At 36.0% G+C, this 19750-nt stretch overlaps 1 long non-coding RNA gene and 1 pseudogene across 1 annotated transcript in view; both read left to right on the plus strand.

The window, feature by feature from the left end:
- The window catches only part of LOC122237712, a 103826-nt gene extending 100806 nt beyond the window's left edge, over positions 1 to 3020 (plus strand). The window contains exon 3 of the long non-coding RNA XR_006216322.1: positions 2964 to 3020. This is a non-coding gene — a long non-coding RNA (uncharacterized LOC122237712). The remainder of the gene's footprint in view (positions 1 to 2963) is intronic.
- A 7832-nt stretch (positions 3021 to 10852) lies between these two features.
- On the plus strand, positions 10853 to 11438 carry LOC102964291 (annotated as a pseudogene).
- The last annotated feature ends 8312 nt before the right edge of the window (positions 11439 to 19750 follow it).

A 19750-nucleotide genomic window follows, 5' to 3' on the forward strand; every position in this document is an offset into this window, starting at 1 on the left:
CATGCAGCTAGCAAGTGGTGGGGAGAGTCAGGATTGGAATCCTGGTTTTAGAGCAGGAGTTCTTAGCCATAATGATAACGTGTGGCTAATTAAAGATGTCCACAAATTCTTTGAGATTTTTCTCATTTTGAGTTGAGATATTTGCCTTCCTCTCTTTGAATTTGGGTCAGTTATGCAACTGCTTTGATCAACAGAATATGTAGGAGATAATACTATCACAACTTCTAGGCCTAGGCTGGGCCATGTAAAAAGTCTTACTACCCTGAGACAGCCATATTGGAGAGGACTCACATAGGTGCCCCAGCAGTGACCAGCCTTCCAGCTGTCTCCACTAAGGTACTAGACATGCACGTGAAGTTATCTAGTCCAGCTCCTCTGCCAGCTGAGTACCGCTGAGTAACCTCTGTCAGCTTCCAGTTGAGTCCTGAATTCCTGACCCATGAAATTGTGAGATACTAAAAAAACACTTTAACAGTAATGACAGTGACACCACCACCATCATCAAGGATGTTATTGAAGTCACTAAGCTTTTGGTAGTTTGTTATATACGGCAGTAGGTAACTAGTAAGGAAGTCTGTAATTGAATGGAAAGGTATGGAATTCCACAAACCTCAAGATGAAAGAACATCTGTGTGAGGAAAGAAAGAGATAAAGAGAATTACTATTGTTGTTGGAAGTTACTATAAACTGCTTGGTCATATAGGTGACACAGATCATGCTTTCCTGACACAAAGACAAAATAGAGTAAGGATGAATGACTCATTCCATAAAAGTGAAGTATGTGTGTAAAACTGGACTTACTTTGCTAATAATTTAGTCACTTAAGTGGTAGAGGATGTAACAGAAAACTGACCCTTAATTTCAGGTTTCTACTTGGATATCTAACAGGTGTCTCAAATTTAGCATATCCAGCATAGAACTCAAGTTTTCCACTTTATCTTTTCTGGACTACTTCTTCAGCATTACACATCTCAATATATGATAGTTTCTCAGGTTCAAAACTTTGGGGTTTTGACTCTGCCCATATCCAATATTCAATCCACCTGCAGTTTTATCTATATTGCCTTCAAATTTATAGCAACTCTATGGGAAAGCAACAGGTTTTGTGTGAATAAAAACAAAGAGTTCCATGGTCAATTATAGTTGAAAAATTGATGAGATCCTTTGTTGTAAGATTTTTTTAAAAAAAAAAAGAATGTAGAGCTACTACAGTTTAGGATAATGTACTTTATGACTCAGGCAATGTTTCCTCCCCCCAAAATTATTTGACCAGTATTAATGTTACATGGAACAAACTTGGAGAAAAGCTGTTCTGGCATCATATATCCTGTATTCAGTAAAGCATTTAATAGTTTCTGTGATACTGTTGTGGAAATGGAAGAGAAATGTGGGATGCATGAGAATATTGTCAGGTGGGTTTACTTCTAGTCGAAACAAAAACATTCAGGGGGTGCCTGGGTGGCTCAGTCAGTTAAGCGACCGGCTTCAGCTGAGGACAAAAACATTTATGGAAAGTGATAAAGAGACCTCTTCAGTAGAGAGATATTTTTTTTTATGGCAATGGCATCAGTTAATATTTTAATCACCATATTAAATGGCAATATGGAAATTTAGCAAGTTTGTGAATACTCACAAAGTTGGGTGAGCTAGCCAATACATTGGGTAGATTCAAAACCTTTTCTTTAGATTGGAATGTAAAACTTGAAAGCATCAAATGATATTGTACAGGCATAGTAGAAAAAAAAATCTACATACTTAATTTTCAAGAAAGATATATTGATTAACTATAAGATTGAGATAGATTTGGCCTGACAGTGGAAAAGACAAGTTTGTATGGTTGCAAAAAAAATGCTTATGCAATATTAATCTCTATTTATGGAGAAGTCTAGATAAACAGACCTGATAAATAAGTATGCATATATCGTAAACTCGCTCAAGGCAAAATTTTATGTCATCTGTTAATGCAGAAGCCTCATCACTTTTAGACAGTCATGCTATTTTTTTGTTTCTCTCTAGTCAATGACTGCCCCTGTTCTGAAGCCTTGACATTTCCCCTTCCCTCAAGTTCTTTCCTCATACCTTTTTACTTTCTCTTTACTTCCTCTTCTCTCTTACTCAGGGTACATCAACTACTGTAAAAGCCACACACTTGTCTGTATTAATCAGCGTAGGTATTGGCTCTAATATAAAGCCCTCAAATTTCAGTGTATTAAAATAATGAGGTAACTTTTTATCCACACAATAATTTAATGCAAGTGTTCCTTGTTGGGTAGATATCCTACTTCCTTACCTAACTTCTGAGCCCAATATATCTACCAAAATTCTACAATTAATTATTGAGCAGATAGTTCACAGAAGGGGTAAAGTACATTTATTCTAATATTTCTAGCATTCAGCAAAGTGACAGGCATTCATTCATTGATTTAACAAATATTTATTGAGTGCCAACTTTGCATTAGCCAGTGTCCTCAGCCCTGGCAAAGCTGATAAGACAGAAAATGTTACAGTTTTCATGGAGTTTGTATTATTGTGGGGAAAGACAGATAATAAACACATAATCAATGAACAAGATAATAATAGGGCTCTGAAGAAAATACACCTGAGGGATGTGATGGAGCTTGTGCATGTGGGAGCTACTTCAGATTGATAGACCCTTTTGAAAATATGAGACTTTAATTGAAACCTGTCAAGATGAAGCTGCCTCTACAAAGATCTGGTGAGAGGGTGTACCAAGCAGAGCAAGAAGTGGATGCAAAGGATCCAAGCAGGAATCAGCTTGGTGTATTCTAGTAACTGGACAAGGATAGAAGATAGGAGATGAATTTATAGAAGTAATGGGGGTTGGGTTATTATAGAGCCACACTGGAAGTACTGAGGAATTTGGATTTTATTCTGAATGTGAATAGAAGTCAAATGAGGGTTTTCAGCAGGGAGTGATATGACCTAATATACTTTTTTCCAAGTTGGCTCTGGCTCATGCATGGAGACGAGATTCTGAAGAGGACCAGAGCAGAAGGAGGGAAATCAGCAGAAGCAGGAGTTGCAGTAATGCAGGTAAAAGACTATGGACCTGGTTGAGGATGATAACAGTGGAAATGCATAGAAATGGACAGATGTGGGCTATGTTTTAGAGTTAGAATTGGCAGGAATAGATTTAGATTTGCCAGTGACCATCTGGATGAATGGTGGTGACACTTACTGAGATGGTGAAGACCTAATTTGAATAGGCCAACTTTGAGGTACCAATTAAATATGCAAGTGGAATTATCAAACAGGCAGGTGGATGTACTGTCTGAAGTATAGGGGAAAGACTAGAACTGGAGGTATCAGGTTTGGGTCATTCACCTCTTTGTAAGATGGCCACGGCAGTCCGTCACATCCCTGTCAAATGGGTACAAAAGAGTCTCCCATACTTTGTCTGTTTCCAAGAAAGAGGAAAGTTTGTCAGACTTATCCTCATACTCATTGACTAGAGTTGCATCACATGACTGTGCCTAAGCCAGCCATTGACAAAAGGAATGGGCTAACCATAGTGGGCTTGGTTAATCAGAACTAGCCCTTAGACTGAGGGTGGAGCCAGCTTTTCCCAATATCTAAGGCAATATGGAGGTGGGTGGATGTGTGGACAAATCAAGGGAAGGAGAAAAGATGGGACAGATATTAGGGGTCAACCAACATTCTTGTTAAAGTCCAGTTCCGTTTTCTCATTATTAAACAGGACAGTGCATTACCTCACAGAGTATGTGTGATCTTAACTGAGTCAATGGTATGAAAGCTTTGTAAACCATAAAACAGTATAAAATAGTTAAGTTAGTTTGAATCAGACTGTTCCTAACATTGCTCCATTTCTCTGTTTTACTCAAGGGTTGCTGGTGTTCTGGCAGTATTTGTTATTATGTTGCTTAAGTGTTTCTTTCAAAGGCTTAAGAAATGAATTGAGGATGAAACATAAGTTTAGCTGCCCTTAACATGTTTCCTTTCATCAGTAGACATGTGTTTCCATCAGTAGACATATGTTTTTCCCTTACCATGTGTCACTAATGTTTTTGTCCTTTCTTGTATCCAACACATGAAACATGGAATTATTTTCAAACTTATGAGAAGGAAGTTCATCAGTAAGATCCTGCTGAACTCTCTGAGGCATTCATTTGCCCTTTGGTAGAGAGCAACACATAAGAAAGTGACTTACCTGAACTTGGCTGCTGGCAGAGTTGAAATGATCATTTCTCAATTATTAAGAGCCTAAAAGGTAGTAGGTGCTGATCAGAACATATAATAAATGTCACCCCTGATCTAGAATACAGGAATTATCAGTTCCAATTATAGGTTTAATGTACACTGTATTCTACTTGCTTTCAAACATTTTTATATAGATATTAACATATCACAAGTGCTTTTAGGGCAAGGCACACGGCTATATTGTGTACCAACATTTTGTTTTTAGCTATTTGTTCATTTACAAGCATTTGTTGTGTGTCTAACATATGCTAGACCCTGTACTAGGATTTTAAATAAAATAAATATGATCTTTTATTCTTATATTTTATGGGGCATACCCATTAGGAAGGAAGTTAGTAATTACACTAATAATCAGGTATGCATCTGACACTTGTGAGGCCTGGGGCAAAAGGACAAGTGGATGCCATGTATCAAATATTTAAATACTTAATAGTGATGAGCTCTGACATTTGTCCAGTTCATGTTTTCTTCTGGAACCTCAAAGCTCACACCCTGGAGAGTTTCCTTGCAACATGGAGGCTAAAGGAGGCTTGCTCTCTTCCAAGTCAGTCCTGCTACTTGTGACCCTGAGTGGCAACAAGAAGCGTCTGGCAAAGGGCAAGAAAGAAGGTGGTCTGTGTCCTGGTTGGTGGACTGAATCAGACACTGACATAGGAACAGACATTGTCCAGGTGCTGGGAACTGGGCTGGGAGGTCTCATGAGTCACTTTCTCATCCCCTTTTAGGCAGTTGTAGAGGAGAGAGATGGAGTGCAGTCTTCTGGGAAACTCTGTCTGCTTGGGGTGTTCTGGGGCAACAACTTCAAACAAAGGGGACTTCTACTATCTATTTCCCAGAGCAGAGGCTGAGATTTTCTTCTTCCTCAATTGACGCAGGCTCCTTTGTTCTCAACCAGGCATGGTGCAGCTTGCTCAGGACATCCCTCCATAATTCACTCAAAAGTAGACTGAACTCTCAGCCATCTTTTTTGGAGGCTAAAAAAAAATTGTGTTCATTTTGATATCTGTGATATGTGTGGTTCTCTAAAGCAAGGGGCCTACGACAGAATCCCTCTTGCCTGGGTTTAAGTGTAGTTTGCCAGTAATCTTACACATACATATGTAGCTACAAGCCATGATAAGGGCTATGAAGGAAGAAGACAGAGGGCTAGGAGGAAGTGTGTACAGGAATGGCCATTTAGAGGAGTGGTGTGTGTGGTGTAGGTCAGGGAAGGCCTCCTGGAGAAAGTTTTAGGTAAGGCTGAGACTAGAGTGTAGGCTGACATTAACACCTAATCTGAGCAATGTTCTCAAGTTAGCTAATACATTTCATGGAAAGTTAGACTGCAACTCAAGTTCTTACAAAATGTAATCTTCATGTTTACTATTTTTTTATGAAAGTAATAACTCTTCATTACAAATCAAGTAATATAGATCTATAAGGTTAAAAAAATGACTATTTCCTGTAAAACCACCTCTCAGGAGATTTGAAATTAATACTGTGATTTAATTTTCTCCTAGTTTTTTTCTCATACATATACACTAATTTTTTATGTGCATATACAAATAATCACTTATTATTTTGTATCTTTCACTGCTCCAAGGTGGAGCCCTTTGTTCACTTTCATGGTAACCACCAGTTGACCAGTCACCTACTTTCCAGTTCCCGCAGTAGGATCCATAGGGGACTGAACATGTCCAATTTGTATTCCTTTCTATGGGTAAACATAATGTAGATAATTAATTACACCTAAAGCTAAGATCCATATAGTTTCTGTGTCATTTATGCATTAACCTGTCTTCTGGCTGTGGTGTGAAATCTAATAGGTTGGAATGAGTGCAACTCAGTTATTGTTTCTTTCCCTAATTTCCCATCATACCATCATCATCATCATCATCATTTGTTTCCCTTTTATTTTCAAATGATGCCTGAGGTTGCAGTGCTTATTCCTCTTTTAATGCCTGGAGACCATCTTCTTTCTCTTTATATTTGTAAACACACTTGAGGCCAGTTCTGTGAGATACGGTCTACACCAAATCATGAACTCTCTCTTGGTCTTATTAGCTGTTGTTGTCTATGTTGTTTCTAGGACTGAATTTAGAGAGTCCTAAACCTATATTCAGTTTTTGGTTTTGTTGTTTACTGATGGCGTGAACTTGGACAGGCAATTTCACTTCTCAGTGTTCTCCTTGTAACACAGAATATCAGAGTTCACTCTGACCTCCCCTTAGGGCTACTGAAAGATTACACTGAGATGAAGTGTGTGAAAGATCTTTGTGAGCTGTTAAGTTTGTACTAATATTTTCTGGAATAAATTTCTGTTTAACTGAGAAATCACTACTTCTCTCTGCTCTTTTAATGACCATGTCCATAGTCATTCCCTAGAAAGTATGTCCTGAATCAAACAAGACAGAGGATAGAATAGTGTGCCCATTTTATTTCCTTCAACATGAATATACTTTCTTTTAAATATGGAAAAGTTTTACATATGTATAGTTTTATATGTAGCATCCTTTATTTTAGTATATAGCCTAACACTTATAAATAACCACCATACAATTATTTCTCAATTTCAAACATTCCTTCTCTGTGGAAATTCTGATGGTAAGATGAAGGGAACATGCATTTATAATGAGTAGGCAGCTGACTTTTTTTATGGTTGATATAGAATTATGGTCTATTATCTATAGTTTGTTGCAAATAATGCCTAGGAAAGGTTTTAGGTGATTCATTAGGTGGTAATTTAAGTCCCTGCATATTATTATTGTTAATTAATGATAATAAAAACAACCCAAACGTTGGCATAGGGAGAGGTGACATCTAGTTTGATAGACTTTCTTGAGAAGGTTCCAAACACCACATAGATTTGGGGTTTTGTTTGAGCAGCTTTGTTGACCACTTTCATAATCCTGAAGCTGAAGCCAAGATGAGTTATTACTCATTTAATGTGTAGGCTGTTTCCCACCCCCCACCCCTAATTGTAAATTATACAATCTCAACCTCTATAGCCAGCAATATCTGACTTTATTGCTTTCCATTTTATGAAAATTAATTACAGCTCACATTCTGACACTGAAATTAAGGAGTAAGCACTAAATCTTATACACAACAATAGGAAATTAAGAGAACATTCTTTATTATCAGAATAAAGGGGGTGCTTTTTCTTCTCTTAAGGCACTGGACTATGAGATAAAATCAGATTTAAACAAGCATTGCTCCTCCTTAACTTGTGTCACTGCAACATGAAAGACAAAATAGAATTATGATATTTTAATTAAAAAAAAACTACAACTCTTTCTATTTTGTCCTGAGGGACATTGTTTTGTGATAGCATGGTAGGCTATGGAACTCTGTCCCTGTAGGCACTGTCTTAGTAGGGAGCCAGGAGATGTAGGAGGTGAGACAACTCATCTCTGTACCGATAATGGACCAAATTCACTGGATTCTATGAATTCCTCCAAAAGAAAAAATAATTTTGTAGAGAAAACTATAAGTATAAATAGCAAAGAGATTGAGATGTGTATACGAGTAAATGTGCCCCCTTGTGCTGGTATCATCCTTTGGCCACAGTTTTCACAAGAGCAGCAATTATATATACTATCCAACTTTATAAGTATTTCACAGTTAGTAAAGTATTTTCAAATACACATTTTATTTAGTAATCACAGTAATCCACTGAGAAAATTATTTTGTTTACTTATTTATTTTTATTGAAGTTTACACAAAATTACCTTAGGTTCAAGTTTACAACAGTGATTCGACAAATTTATATAGTATGCCATGCTTACCATAAGTGTGGCTACCATCTGTCACCGTACATTGCTATTACAGTACCACTGATTATATTCCCTGTGCTGTAGCTTCTATCCCCGTGACGTATTCATTCCATAACTGGAAGCCTGGATCTCCCACTCCCCTTCACCCATTTTGCCCATCCACCCACCCCCTTTCCCTCTGGCAACCATCAGTTTGTGCTCTGTAATTATGTGCTCTGTATCAGTCTGTTGCTTTTTGTTTGTTTATTCACTTGTTTTGTTTTTTTAGATTCCATGTATAAGTGAAATCATATGTTGTTTGTCTTTCTCTGCCTTACTTCACTTGGCATAATGTACTCTAGGTTCATTCATGTTGTCACAAATAGCAAGATCTCATTCATTTTTATGGCTGAGGAATGTTCCATTATACACACACGCGCGCGCGCACACGCACACACACACACACACACACACACACAATACATTTTCATTCATCAGCAGACACTTAGATTGCTTCCATATCTTGGCTATTGTAAATAATGCTGCAATAAGTATAGGAGTGCATATATCTTTTTGAATTAGTATTTTCATTTTCTTAGGATAAATGCCTAGTGGTGGAATAACTGGATCATATGGTACTTCTATTTTTTATTTTTTGAGGAATCTTCATACTGTTTTCCACAGTGACTGAACCCATTTCCATTTCTACCACTAGTACTAGAGGGTTCATTTTTTTCCATATTCTTGCCAAACACTTGTTATTTCTTGTCTTTTGATTCTAGGCATTCTGACAGGTGTGAGGTGATACCTCAGTGTGGTTTTGATTAGCATTTCCCTGATGATTAGTGATGTTGAGCATCTTTTCATGTGTCATGAGAAAGTTAAAGACAGAAGGGGTCAGAAACCTATTTACTTCTTCTCCCCTGTCCTTAGCTACATTCTTTGAGGCACTTCTGTGGCAATCCATGGAGCATAGTTTGAAAACCGATTGCATAAAATTTAAAGTGTTCAATAAATGTTCAAACAGCATTCACTGAGCCCTCCCTGTATACAACCACATAGTAACTGAGAAAGTTCTGTCCTTTCCTGCCACTGACCTAGTCTCTTTCTGATAATAAACAGAAGCATGTCTTTGAGAGACTCTAAAATAAGCATAGCACTGGCATCTGTTTTTGCTTCCTTAGCTAAAAACTAAATGTGAGACTAAAAATCTTTGATGGGTTTTATTGCCACCATTATGAGGTATGCTGCATTAGATATTTACACAATTTAGGGCGGTGCTTTTGTGTGTGTTGAAATTTATCAGTACTGTATCTTGATACTCTTATTCAGAGATATCTTGATAGTTACTGCCCCCAAAAGTCAATGTTACTATATTTCACCCCTACATTTCAAGTGGTAGTAACTACAGGTTTTCTTGCCATGTGGCTGATCATCCATGTGACCCTCCCACTGGAAAATACCATGTATTATAATGTTTTTGAGCTTCCAAGTTTTGAATAACATATTTCTCCCCCTCATCAACATTCATTGACATACATCCAATATTTTGGATAAATGGTATGAGTCAAAGATTATGCCTAGATACCATCAAATGACCTCAGTTCTGACTCCATATCAGAATTACAGTAGCTACTGTCCTTTATGAGTCTATGGATTTAAATTTCATTTCATTAATCCAAGTAAATCCATTATTTTCATGGAATGTCTACCATGTGTCAAATGCTATGCTAGCTGCTGAGGTAAAGCAGTGAACAGAAGAGACACACACTGTCCTCTGTGAGTTTATAGTCTGGTGAGGTAGCCATATTAATAAACAGAGAGCTACTTGTGGTTAATGTGAGAAATCTTTTGAAACAACACAGGGTCCTAAGTCAAGACTTTGAAGAGGAATTTAATTCAGTCTTAGGAAGTGACATTAAAGGACTTGGTGTTAGATAAAGATAAAAATGGTAGGTATTGGGAAGGAACTTTTGGAATAGCAGAATATGGGGCTAGCTAAGTCCCTTTCTCAAAAATCAATGATAGAAATGGAAGAAACTTTCAAAAAATAACAATTTATTAAGGACTCTAGAAACTTAGAAACATTTGTTCAAGAAAAACAACAAAATCTTAAATAACGGTGGGGTTTTAGCTCTTCAGCTCTATTGGTATAGAAGTTTACCAGAGTAGGGTAAGAGGTAAGAACTACTTGAAGAGGCTGACTTGATTTGGAGCAGGTACATGCCCTGAGGCATTGTAAGCAGTAGCAATCTCAGTGGCAAACAGTCAGAAAATTCCAGCTTCACAGCTAGCTTGGTGTTGTCATTGAGGTGGGGTAAGCAATAGACATGCACACTAGCGAGAAATTCAGCAGGGAGATCTAGGTAAATAAGGTAGCCATAGTGAGCCTTAAACTCTCACATAGCTTGGGTGGTTTTGAAGGGTGTATGCTTGTAAAAGGCTATGCACATTCCCAAGAGAGACTAGAGAGGGCCTAGTTATCTAATGCCCCCTACCTCAACGTGAGGCCTAGAAAATGCACAGGGGAGAATGGGAAAGCCCAGAAAAAGCAAAAGCAGGATAAATGACTGAGCTTTTAAAGTAATTTCTCTTTATTGATGTTTTTTATTTGATGAGTCATTATTGTCATGCCTTCCTGTAAATTTTTTCCCAGCTTCATCAAAGCACAATTGACAAATAAAAATTATACAAAGTATGTTTTCTGATGCAGTGGTACTAAATTAGAAATCGATAACTGAAAGAAATTTTGGGAGGGTAGGAATCTATGAAAAATTAAAAAAGAAACACATTTAGGTGTTCAAAACATAGGCGTGGGCTGCAGGAAGATTGGCAGCCTCACTCACATCAAGCAAAGCTGCTGTGGGGTGACTTTTGCGATGTTGCTAAGAAGGCAACTGTTTTATACAGTTTCTATGGAGTGGGACACACAGGTGGTGAATGGGTCCTTGCTGCTTGACCCTGCGGGCCTGGAGGCAGAGGAGCCAGGATCCTGCCCCATGGCTGTCATCCTGCAGCCCGAGAAGTGCACTGTGTTCCAATGCACATGGTGTGCTGTGCTGTGCTCGCTGATTCTGCACCTCTCCTGGGACCTGTTGCAGTCCCTTGGATCTGTAGTTTTCTATAGAGTCACAAATGACATGGTATGGGAAGCTCCCTTCCTAGTTGGCACTGAGGGTTGGTTCAAAGGGAGCACTTACAACCTTGTATTCTGTATTACCTGTGGGACTCCCATTGGTTTCCATTTGTATTCTACCCATGCTGCCCTGGCTGCTGTCACAGTGACAAAATGATGTGCTCTTAAAAACAAAAGTCACAGTAAATGAATCTGAGGTAGATATTCACAACTTTCTACCAGAAATTGTTGCAGAGCTGAAAGAGAAGATAATGTTAATGCATGCTCATTTAAATTCACTGATAATTCTGAAGGAAGTAACTCCCGACTAGCCCAAGCCAGAAAACTGATCCAGAATCAAAACTTAAGTATGGGGTCAGGCCTAATTGCAATCTTCAACAGCAGGCACTGTTTGATCAATTTTCAAGAAAGATTGGCTTCAAGAATGGATGGGAAATGGGGTTTATTATTATTACCTCTACGTTGATTTTCTAAATGATTTGTGAAGCTGTTTTTAGAAGATGGAAAGCTTAGAAGCCTCTGTCCAGGTTTTATAACTATTTGCCTTAAGAACTTATTTTAGCTTGTCATTTTCATAAATACTTATTTCTGAAAACATCTTTTATTGCAAATTCAGGTTAAGAGGCAATGTCTTGTCAATGCTCTCATTTAAAGATGCACCGTTGTTATGACAATAGAGTTGTATTTAATGTTGAAAAATAAAGGAAATGCATCTACAGAACTCATGGGTCAAAGAAGAAGTCACAAGGGAAATTAGAAAATAATATGAATTGAATGAAAATGGAAACACAATTATGGGATTGCTAAAACAGTGTTCAGAGGAAATTTTTATAGTGTTAAACACCCATATTAGTAATGAAGAAAGATCTCAAAAAAATAACCTAAGGGACTAGAAAAAGAACAGAGCCAACTAAACCTAAAGCAAGTTGAAGGGAGGAAATAAAACATATATCAAAAAATGGAAAACATAAAAACAATAGAAGACATCAGTGAAACCAAAAGTTGGTTTTTTTGGTAAGAAAAAATTTTTAAAAATTGCCAAACTTTTATAGAGACTCGGCAAGCAAAAAAGAAAACTCAAAGTCAGGAATTAAAGAGGGGACACCATTACTGTCCTCACAGAAATGACAGTTTGTGAGTTTCTAAAAATGTGTCCATTTCTTACAGATTGCCCAGTTTGCTGGCATATAGTTTTCTTAGTGTTCTCTTATAATTGTTTGTATTTCTGTGGTGATGGTTGTGATATCCCCTATTTCATTTGTGATTTTTATATGTTTGGATCCTTTCTATTTTCTTTTTGATAAGTCTGGCTAAAGGCTTATCTGTTTTGTTAATTCTTTCAAAGAACCAGCTCTTTGTTTTGTTGATCTGTTCTACTATTTTTTTGTATGTGTTTGTTTCTATATCATTTATTTCTACCCTACTCTTTATGATTTCCTTCTGCTGGCTTTAGGCTTTATTTGCTGTTCCTTTTGTAACTCCTTTACGTGTAAGTTTATGTTGTATATTTGGGACTTTCTTGAGATAGGCCTGAATTGCAATATACTTCCCTTTTAGGACTGCCTTTGCTGCATCCCAAAGGTTTTGGACTGTCATGTTTTCATTTTCTGTGGCTTCCGTGTATTTTTTAAATTTCTTCTTTAATTTCCTGGTTAACCCATTCATTCTTTAGTAGGATGTTCTTTAACTTCCATGTATTTGAGGGCTTTACAAATTTTTTCTTTTGTTTGACTTCAAGTTTTATAGTGCTGTGATCTGAAAATATGTATGATATGATTTTGATATTTTTGTACTTGTTGAGGGCTGATTTGTGACCCAGTATGTGAAATATTTTGGAGAATGTTCTGTGTACACTTGAAAAGAATATATTTTGCCGCTTTAAGATGAAATATTATGAATACATCTGTTAAGTTCATCTGGTACAGTGTGTCATTCAGAGCCATTGTTTTCTTGTGGATTTTCTGCTTAGATGATCTGTCCATTGTTGTAAGTGGGGTATTAAAGTCTCCTACTATTATGGTATTATTATAAATGGGTTTCTTTATGTTTGTGATTAATTGATTTATATATTTGGGTGCTCCTAAATTGGTAGCATAAATATTTATAGTTGTTAGATCTTTTTGATGGATAGACCCCTTAATTGTGATATAACGCCCTTCTTCATCTCTTGTTAGTCTTTGTTTTAAAATCTAGTTTGTCTGAGATAAATATGGCTACGTTAGCTTTCTTTTGATGTCTATTAGCATGATAGATGGTTCTCCATCCCCTGCCTTTCAATCTGAAGGTGTCTTTGGGTCTAAAATGAGGCTCTTATAGGCAGCATATCAATGGATCTTGCTTTTTTGTTTTTTGGTTTTTTTAAATCAATTTTGATACCCTATGTCTTTTGATTGGAGCATTTAGTCCATTTACATTCAGAGTGATTACTGAAAGATATGAATTTAGTGACACTGTGTTACCTGTAGAGTTGGTGTTTCTGTTGATGCTCTCTGGTCCTTTCTAGTCTTCATTGCTTTTCGTTTTCTTTTTCCATCCACTTAAAGAGTCTCCCTTAAAATGTCTTGTAGGACTGAACTCCTTTAGGTTTTATTTGTCTTGGAAACTCTCTTTTTCTCCTTCTATTTTGAATGACAGACTTGCTTGATAGAGTATTCTTGGTTGCTTATTTTTTCCATTCAGCGTATTGAACATATCTTGTCACTCCTTTCTGGCCTGCCGAGTTTCTGTGGACAGATACGCTGTGAATCTGATCTGTCTTCTATTGTAGGTTAAGGACTTTTTTCCCTTGCTGCTTTAATGATTCTTTCCTTGTCTGTGTATTTGGTGAATTTCACTATGATATGTCTTGGTGATGGCCAGCTTTTGTTGAATTTAATAGGAGTTCTCTGTACTCCTTAGAGTTTTATGTCTGTGTCCTTCCCCATATTAGGGAAGTTTTCAGCCAAAATTTACTCACATAAACCTTCTGCCCCTTTTTCTCTCTCTTCATCTTCTGGGACTCCTATGATATGAATGTCATTCCATTTTAATAAATCACTGAGTTCCCTAATTCTGCCTTTGTGATCCTTGACCTTTGTTTCCCTCTTCTTTTCAGCATCATTATTTTCCATACTTTTATTGTCTATATTGTTCCTCTGCTTCATCCATCCTCATTTTTATGGCCTCCATTTGGGTTTGCATTTCAGTTATAGCACTTTTAATTTTGGCCTGACTAGATTTTAGTTCTCTTATCTCTCCAGAAAGGGAAACTCTGGTGTCTTCTATGCTTTTTCAAGCCCAGCTTGTATACTTACAATTTTTGTTTTAAATTCTAGTTCAGACATCTTACTTATATTTGCATTGATTAAATCCCTGGCCACCATTGCTTCCTGTTCTTTCTTTTGAAGTGTACTCCTCTATCTTTTCATTTTGGAGGAAGAAACAACAACAACAATAATACAATGAAATAAAAATTCAAAAATTAAAATAAAGGAAGCTAGATCCTAGGTATGCTTTGGTTTGCTTGTTAAGAGAAGCTGCCATGTTCTCTTCCTCAAATTATGAAGATTGTTCTATTAATCCTCAGATTGATTTTCTAGGTGTTCAAAATGGTTTGGTTTTGCTCTAGCTATGTTCAAGGAATAAGACAAGCCCAGAGTCCCTTACTATTCTGACATCTATACTCCTCCTGCCCTTGCAGAACTGAAAGGGATTAAAATTAATTCCTATGAACAACTTTATATCAATAGATTAGAAGACTTAGATAAAATGATCAAATTCTTAGACACAAAGTACCAAAAATAACATATGAAAAAATAGAAAATTCAAATATATTTATAAAAATATAAGGAAATTGAATAATACTAAAAGTACTTCCACAAAGTAAAGTCCAGGTTCAGATAGCTTCACAGATGAATTTTATCAAACACATAAAGAATAAATAATACCAATCATTCCCAAGCTCTTCCAGAAAGTAGAGGGGAGGAGGAATACTTCCCAACTCATTCTACAAAATGAGAGTTACTCTGATATCAAAGCCAAAGATATTGCAAGAAAACAAAACTATGGACCATCATTCTTTATGAATGTGGATGCAAAAATTCTCAAGAAAATACTCTCAAACTGAATACAGCAACATACATAAAGGATCATATACGATGACCAAGTGGAATTTATTACAGAAACACAAGGCATATTTCATATCCCAAAATTAATTTTAGTGTAATTTACCATACCAATAGAATAAAGGACAAAAGCGACATAATCATTTCAATGGGTGCAGAAAAAGAACTTGACAAAATTGAATACCCATTCATGATAAAAACTCTTAACACACTAGGAATAGAAGGGAACTCTGTCAAGCTGATAAAGGACATTTATAAAGTCTATGGCTGATATAAGATTTAATAATGAACAACTGAGTTCATTCCTCCTAAGATCAGGAACTAGGCAAGCATGTGTGCTCTCACCACTTTTATTCAAAATTATACTGTATATTCTATCCACTAAAGTCGGACAGAAAAAAATACATAAAAGTCATCTATTGGAAAGGAAGAAGTAAAACTTTCTTTATTCAGAATGACATGATTCTATATGTTGAAAATATTATGAATATACAAAGAAACCTATCAAGCAATAAGTGGAGCTCGTATATTAGAACAATTAGACAAACTGAAAGTAACAATCAAGTTTTTATTTACTAAATGTGACCAAGCAAGCAAGAGGCAGAATGAGGCACTTGCTCTCAGTGTTCCATTTTCTTCATGGAATGGTTTTGGACATGGGTCAGGTGGATACAGTACAGATGGGTAACAGTACAGGGGGCTACAGTACAGTTCTGAATGGATGCTGCCTCTTATGGGCTGGAGGAGGGGGTGGGGAACGAAGAAAAGGAGAAGGAAAAAGGCTCAGAGTAGGAAGGTATTATGTCAAAATGGGGCAAAGTGCTTCAGCCAAGGGCCCTGATAAGGAGGTCTCAGAAGAGATACAGGGAAAGTGCCTCATTTCAGGCCTCCAATAAGGACACCTCTGAATGAAGGTACCTTGGTTAAGAACACAGATATGCATATGAGCATGGCTGGCTCAGATTGGGGAACTGAGTTTTTGGCTGCAGGATTAAGAAAACTGCAATGCATTGGTTGTACACCAAGGCTGGTATGAGAATGGAAGCTGCCCTCCATGAGGCCTGCCAGACCAAGTCTATAATTGTTTATAGTTAGGACTGAAGGATCACACATAGGATTTTGACCTGGAGTCAGAATCCTCATAAACTACAACTAAGAAATGAGTTCAGCCAGGTTATTTGATACAAGATCAATATACAAAATTCAATTGTGTTTCTACATAGTAGCATTGAACCCTCCAAAAATGAATCTAAGTAAACAATCACATTAAAAATAACATTAAGAAGAATAAAATACTTAGGGATAAATTTAATTTAAAAAGTGCAGATGTGTACACTAAAAACTATGAAACATTGTTGAGAAATATTTTTAAAAATCTGAATAAATTATGAGATATCCCATGTTCATGGATTGGAAGACTCAATAATGTTAAGATGGCAATTACCCCTACAATGCCATATAAACTTAGTGCAATAGCTATCAAAATTCCAGCGTTCCCCCTTTTCTTTTTTTTGCAGAGATTGATAAGCTAACCCTAAAATTCACATAGAAATGTAAGGACACAGAATAGCCAAAAAATTTTGAAAGAGAAAAAGGTTGGAGGACTTACACTTTCCAGTTTCAAAACTTGCTATAAATAAAGCTCAGTAATCAAAATGTGTGGTACTGGCATAAGGATAGACCTATCAGTGGAACAGATTTGAAAGTCCAGAATAAACCCTTACATTTATGGTCAGTTGATTTTTGACAAAGATACTAAGCCAATTTAGTGGACAAAAGGTTAGTATTTTGGACAAATAACTAAAGCAATTGGATATCTGCATGCAAAAAATGAATTTAGAATCTTATCTCCTATTATATAAAAAAATCAATTCAAACCAGATCATAGATTTAAATACAAAAATAAAATTGCAAAACTGTTAATGAAACCATAGAAGAATACCTTTGTGGTCTTGGTTTTGGCAACAAGTTTCAGATACAGCACCAAAGCATAATTCATAAAATAAAAATATTGATAATTGGACTGACTTTATCACAATTAAAACATTTTGTGCTTCAAAAGGGAGCTGTTAGGAAATTGCAAAGGCAAGACACAGAATGGGGAGAAAATTTTTGCCAAGCATATATTTGATAAAGGACACTCATATCTAGAATGTATAAATAAATTACTCTTATAACTCAATAATCAGGTGACAAAACTACAATACAATCAAAAGAAGCTGAATACTTCAAAAGCTTTTACTGAAAAAGGCATACAAATAGCTAATCAGCACATGAAAAGATGTTCAATATCAATAGTTATAAAAATTCAAATTAAGACTATTATGAGATACACATCTAAGAGATCCGCTAAAATAACTATAGTCAAAAAGAGACAATACCAAGTGTTGGTGAGGATGTGGAGAAATTGGAATCGTCACACACTGCTGGTGGAAATATATGATGATACAGCCACTCTGGAAAATAGTTGGGCAGTTTCTTGAAAAGTTAAACATTAATTTATCATATAACCCATAATTCTACTCATAGGTAACTGCCCAACAGAAATGAAAACATCTATCCACACAAATACTTTTACATGAATATTCATACCAGCACTAATTGTAATCATCTATTTGGAAACAATCCAAATGTACAACTGGTGAATACATGAGTAAAAGTGGTACATACAATGGATATTGTATTTAGTAATAAAAAGGGACCAACTAATGATACATGATACAACATAGATAAGATTCAAAAATATTATGCTGAATGAAAGAAGTCAGACACAAAAGACTACCTATTGTATAATTCTATTTGTATTAAAAGCCCAGAAAAGGCAGAGACATTAAGCAGATTATTAGTTGCCTGGGGCTGGGTGTGGGAATGCGAATTTAGTGCAAAGTGCCACAGGATCTTATTGAGATGATGAAAATGTTCTAAAACTGGATTTTGATGATGGATGCACAATTCTATAAATTAGTAAAAATCATTGAATTATATACTTGAAAGAGAAAAGAAAAAAATAGGTATGGGTCAGGTGAAGATATGAAAGAAGAATAAAGAGCCATAAGGAATAGCACCTGCAAAGGCTAGAAGCCAAGAAAGTACTTCAATATGAGGCACTAAAATAAATTCAGTATTGGTTGTAAATAAAGTACAAGGGACACTGAAAAAGTAAAAGGCCAGATCATGAGCCCTATAAGCCTAGTTAGGAAGAGAGGACTTTATCCCAATAACCACACCAATTCTTCAGTGGATCTGTATACAGTTGACTCTTGAACAATGCAGGGGTTCGGGGCACCAACCCCCTTGCAGTCAAAAATCCACTTATTATAAATTTTGGCTCCCTCAAAATTTTACTAATAGCCTACTGTTGACCAGAAGTCTTTCCAATGACATAAACATTTAATTAACACATATTTCATATATTAAATATATACTGTATTCTTACAATAAAGTAAGCTGGAGAAACTAAAATGTTATTTAAAAAATCATAAGGAAGAGAAAATGCATTTATAGTACTATACTGTATTGAAAAAAAATCTGCATATTAGTGGATCCATTCAATTCAAACCTGTGTTGTTCAAAGGTCAACTGTGGTCAGATTTTATGGTACAACTTAGGGAAATAATGTGATTGTAATAATTATTTAGGTAAATATAGTAAGAACAATTAAATATAAAAGCTCAAGCTCCAGCTTTATTGTGATTTTACAACTTTGAAATGAAAATAAACCATATTTATTTTCATTGAGTATGAATAAAAGAGCTCCAAAGAAGTGAAATTAAAACTTTTAAGTTTCAGTTTATATTTTATTGTTATTAAAGCAAAGTATCTCTATTGGTTGACTGTTAATCTAAAGCATAATTTTCACAAGGAGTAAAGTTAAATCCTTTACCATATTGAAAAACTGAATTCCCAAATTTCAAAAAAGAATAAAATATTTTAAAGAAAGGCCCAATTGAAAATATCTACTTGTTCAGGGCATCTGGGTGGCTCAGTCAGTTAAGTGTCTGACTTTGGCTCACAGTTTGTGGGTTTGAACCCTGCATCAGGCTCTGTGCTGACAACTCAGAGCCTGCCTCAGATTCTGTGTCTCCCTCTCTCTCTCTGCCCCTCCCCAACTTGTGCTCTTTCTTTGTCTCTCAAAAATAAATAAATGTTAAAAAATTAAAAAAAATCTACTTGTTCAACATTCATGGTAGTGGCTGATAACTTTGACAAAAGAAGAGAATTACCATATATATCATATATGTTATATTTTTAAATATGTACATACTACTCAGCACATCAATAACAAAAAAACCAAGTCAGAGAATTTTTGTCACATGAAAACCTGGTTGAATTTGGATTTGGTATATGTTTTAACTTTTTGGTTCTTGAAGACTTAAAATTGTAAATAGCATTTATATAAATCTTCAAAGTTTTTATTTTCAGCACCTAGTTCTACTTTCAGTGTGAATTTTTAAGTGTAAATTTCACTTCAGTTTCAAAAGAGAAAAGGAAATGGGCAGCATATCCAGAATTAGTCAAAGAGAGAAGCTCTATGTAAG

The sequence above is a fragment of the Panthera tigris genome, chromosome B1 (assembly GCF_018350195.1).
Source record: "Panthera tigris isolate Pti1 chromosome B1, P.tigris_Pti1_mat1.1, whole genome shotgun sequence".
Lineage (NCBI taxonomy): Eukaryota > Metazoa > Chordata > Mammalia > Carnivora > Felidae > Panthera > Panthera tigris.